At 37.3% G+C, this 5,102-nt stretch overlaps 1 pseudogene; it reads left to right on the top strand.

The window, feature by feature from the left end:
* The first annotated feature begins 244 nt into the window (after positions 1 to 244).
* LOC107706010 (GTPase IMAP family member 7-like) lies at positions 245 to 1,400 on the top strand (annotated as a pseudogene).
* Positions 1,401 to 5,102: the final 3,702 nt, after the last annotated feature.

The raw sequence follows: 5,102 nt of genomic DNA, 5'->3' as shown, positions 1-5,102 counted from the left end.
ACCTATAATTCTAGTCTCAAAAGTATTGCATGTGTAGTTGGAAATATATATATATATATAAATTGATGGAATGGTTGATCGGTTAATGTGAAGACTAATCTAAATATCATTTAACTTACAGACACATACATCATCAGCAGACAAGGATCGTGGGATGTACCTGTAAGTTATGATTGTTGCACAATGTCATATTTGTAGTGTAAAACCTAGATGCGCTTACAGTGACAGAGAGTAGAGCTACTGAATGCTTAAAAACCCCCTTCACATTACAACAGCCAGTGTTTCAGTGCCAGAGAGAAAGATCGTCCTTCTTGGGAAAGCAAGAGATGGTAAAAGCAGCGCAGGGAACGCGATTCTTGGGGAAAACGTGTTCAGCGTTAAAGCTTCAGCTTCAAATGAAAGAGTTGAATATAAAAAAAGAGAGGATAGTTTATGGAAGAAAGATCACAGTTATCGACACACCAGGAGCCTTTGACACGGATCGTAATGATGAGGAGACAAAATCTGAGATCATCAAAGCTCTGATTGACAGCGCTCCAGGCATCGAAGCCTTTGTCATGGTCATAAGTGTTGGAAGATACACAGAACATGAAAACGAGGTGGTACAGAAACTCCTGAACACACTGAGAGGGGGAAATGTCTCGAAACACACAGTGATCCTATTCACTTTTGGCGAACAACTAGAAGGCATGACCATCAATGAATTTATGAAAGACTGTTCACAACTACAGGAGCTGGTTGATAAATGTGGAGGTCGCTGTCACGTAATCGACAACAAATACTGGAATAAACGTAAACGGGGGAACAAGAGCAACAGAGTTCAGGTGAAAAATCTGCAGGAGACCATTGAAGAGATTGTGAAAGAGAACGGCCGCTTCACCAATGAGCTGCTTCGAGATGTGGAGAAACACATTCAAGAGGAGATGGAGAATATAACCGAAGATGGTTTGCCTCCAGAAGAGCAACGAGAGAAAGCAAAGAAAAGTGTTTACAGGAAATATCTGGAGGGGTTTGCAGGAGTAGCAACAGGGGTCGTGCTTGGTGCTCTTTTCGGCATTAGTGTTTCAGTAGCTTTAGTTATGAGTATTTTGAAATCGTATTTATCTCTAAAAACAGCACTTGCAGTAGCGGGTGTAGGAACAGCGGTGGCAGAAGGAGCAGCAGGTGCGGGAGGAGCAGCGGCGGCTGGTGCAGGTACATTCGCTGCAGGTGTGATTGGAGCTGCGGCTTTTGCAGGAGGTGTTGCTGGAGGAATTGCTGGATGGAAAGCAGCAGCAGAAGCTGAATCTGTGGGTGACGCCATAGCAAAGACAGCAATGGACACTTGGGAGAATGGAAAATTTCTGATTGAGAAAGCAGAAGAAATGGTTGGGCTTAATAGCAAAATGGCAAACGTATGAGTTAAAAACAAACAAACTGTTTGTCATCGTCATAAAACTTGCTATATATGTATACTTTGTATCTTTGAATGTATCTTTGTGTTCCAATTAAATATCTTTAAAGCAATTAAAACTGTGTTCAATTAGAATGTGTATTATTAAGCTGAATAAAGTCGAGTTAACATTTGTGACTACTGTTCGCTAAAAAAAACCCAAAACCCTGAAACATTTGATTCTTTATTCTAAGCTTGCTATTATTTTTTGTGATAACAAATAGAAAGTTTTTCATACAGTTTTGCTTGACATTATATCAGCTGTATTCTCATTTGTCTAAATACATTGTAAATAGCTTTTGTAATGCACACTTGAATATGTGAATACAGTTTCCTGATATACATTTAGCATGGGTACAAGACTGGATGCAAGTAGTGCAGATCTTAAACAATGTGCATGATAAATGAGAATAAGATGTCTTAAAATATAGATGTACAGACTGCAGAGTATCATATTAAAGGTTTGTAAAGCACAGCTCATTGCAGTTGTGGGATATTCATGTCTTTTTAACTGTCCTTTTTTTGCATTGCATTGCACATAAACACCACAAAGAACAGGAGTGAAGCAGGAGTCAGTCCCTCAAGTTACCTGTATGTGTACAGAAATCAGGAGTCACTCGTAATACCCAAATTATTAAACCCATTGTTAAACAAGTGGAGTTACAGTCACGTAATCAGGGGCACATTAATGCATGGGCTTTAACAAGCTGAAACCCAGGGGCCTACACTGGAGAGGGACCTACTAGCTGCAGGTCAACTATATTTTTTGAATAATTATTTTTATTTTTGGGAGTGTGTGTATATATGTGTGTTTATATGTCTATAAACACACTCGTAAATTGTCAGGGCTAGAGATGGCATTTTCGGCGACGCCCTGCTTCAATGTATGTTCACAGCTCGTATAGTTGGTATGTTCCAATTGCGTGGTTTGCGTGGTGCCTTTTAAATATGGGAACGGAAAAACTGGAATCGTAATACTGCTTAAATGTGATAATTAAACGACTACGATTTAATTAATTAAACGCGAGAACGGCATGTTTCAACATAAAAATGCAGTTAGCAATCACCAAATAGCCCACATTTATGCCAACTTGCCAAGTGATAGTTTCGATCTACTGATGATGAATAATACATATTTTGTGTAATTTCTGGTGTTTAAATCATACATGTAAACTCACATGTCTGCCTTTTGTTTATATCACCTCTGTATAATGCCTAGCTTAGTGTTAACTATGTAACAACTATAATTCTGCTGTTTCACAAGCACCACCTTCTGGCAAAGAGTGAATATTCACTTGTATTCACATTTTATGTAGAACAGTGTTGTAAACGTTAACTGGCATATCAACAAGAACAATAAAAAAAATAAAATCGAAATTCGACATAATGCTACCGTAATGTTGTAGCCCATTGGGGTGTTATCTTAAGGCGTCCCTGCTCATGTTTATCTGCAGTGTGTACATGGTCAATGAATCCTTTTCTGTGTGCAGGTAAGATCACATGAACTAGTGATGCTTCTGAGTTCAACAGTCTTACTTTATGGTCTTATTTACTGTTAGATAACCTATCATAAATGTAATTACGCTGTTTACCAACAATATGAAGCTTGAAACATTTCATACTTGGAATGAGTAGCTATGCATCCACAAGGTATATAATTAGATAAAATGCATGTAATTGGGTGCACATTGCTCAATCTTTGGGTACCATCCAATTTCACCACTACATAAGGCAATGTTTTCGTGATTTTGACTGAATTAGGAATTGAGAATCAAATCAGAACGTTATGTCAAAGGTTTCGTCACATTCACGAAATTTAGGCGACATTTTGCCACGTGGGAAGCGTGTGAAAGGAAAATCTATAAAGTCAAAACATTCGGTTGCAAAACAGAAACCGATTCTACGGATATATTGCAAACCTTGCATACATGGCTTTCCAAACAAGCATTTTTACACAGGCTTGTTCAATGCACAAGAAAGAGCATCATTATGCACTTTTCAGTGTAGCTGGAGTCTTTTAAAAATGTATTACTTTTTAACAGTAGCGTGTTTACCCACCACGCAAAGCACACAATTGCTTTATAATTATTATATAATAATTATAATATATAATAATAATGATATTATATAATAATAATATTATAATTATTATTATTGAAATAATTATTATTATTGCCCCCCTTGCTGTCACATGATAAATGTGAATCTCCCCTTGCTGTCGTCACTCTCTTCATTCTGTCTCTTGTTTTATTTCAACTAAGCCAAAAGTCATAGCATGGCAATAGACAAAGTCCACAAGCGGATGTTAGTAGTGTGTCCATGTTTATTTCATTTATCACTAAAAGTTCATATTTGGTCAGAATTGTTCAAATTTTTACTGTGTATTTTTTCATGATTTCTTTCTCATACTTGTCTTTTTTTTTTGGTGCATCACTTTTTACCACAATCTTGTAATTGACTTTTCACATAGATCGATAAACATACCATTTTTGCCAATACTTTACTCCAATTCTCATGTCAATAAAGTTGAATTGAACTGACTTATATTGTATTTACTGCAGTTCTAACATTATTTTGTGTATAAATAGTATTTATGCTGAAAATATCAAAAAGGATGTGTCAACTGAAGGACTTAGACAGTCCTTAATGATTCCCTTTGAGCTAAATTGACCTGTTTCCCTTACAGTATCTTATTGAGAGTAAAAAATATGCTTGGGGTGTTTTGTTATTCCTAAATATTTTACTGGTTCCATTTTCTTAGTTCGCTGTTCCATTGTGACGTAGTGTTACAACATGCCACACTATTTTTTTCAGTTCAAATTTTTTCCCCCTATTGGTTAAAAGTGTCTAATGGCTGTTCTAGTCAAAACTAAAAGGAATCTTTTCAGGGCAGAAAACTTAAAGTTACTAATAAAAAGTTATTTTGCATGCCTACTTTAATAGACAGGCATAACTATACACGAATGGTTCTAGATATGAAGAAGTGTCCAGTGTCCATTGGAGATCTACATTGCTGTTTATTAATTGGCAGCTTAAAAAAAAGCTGTTTTTAGAAATGAAATGACTGACATTATGGAGCTTGATTGACAGACGATCTGGCCACTCATAAAGTCATTTTTGAAAACGGTGTAATGACGTCTATCTGCGGTTGAAACAAGATACCTTCTGATGTTCATTCATGTTTATTTTGCGCTATAACTAGTAAAGAGGAAGAGTTGGTCGGTTCAAGTGCTGCTTGAACTGAGGCGCTACAGTGATGTCATGATACAATAAACAGCCACAAAAGAGTATTTATTGTTTACATTTCCAACAAAATGACAACATTTGAAAGCTGACACTTTGTTTCCTACCAAAAGTAACCTGCTCTCTCTTGTCTGTCGGTGTGTTGTCCAGTGTCATCTTTGCTCAATAGCCAATTTGTCACGTAAGATTGTCGGCTGTCTGGCTATTTTAGTACTGGGGACCTCAGTTGTGATTCTCGTAAGCCAAAATATTCCACCACAGATGCAAACATTCATAGAAGCTGCACTGGGTAAAGAATTGGAAAGAGTAACAATTGCTTTGGGCGGAGGAGTTACAGGAGGAGCGACAGCGGGGCAAGTAGCTGCAGGTGTCTTTCTTGGAGCTGTAGGAGCAGTTGGAGGAGCCATCATTGGATGGGAAGCAGCAG

The sequence above is a fragment of the Sinocyclocheilus rhinocerous genome, unplaced genomic scaffold, assembly GCF_001515625.1.
Source record: "Sinocyclocheilus rhinocerous isolate Xijiao unplaced genomic scaffold, SAMN03320098_v1.1 scaffold1226, whole genome shotgun sequence".
Classification (NCBI taxonomy): domain Eukaryota; kingdom Metazoa; phylum Chordata; class Actinopteri; order Cypriniformes; family Cyprinidae; genus Sinocyclocheilus; species Sinocyclocheilus rhinocerous.
The sequence above is the reverse complement of the archived record's forward strand: the minus strand, read 5'-3'. Positions and strand labels throughout refer to the sequence as shown.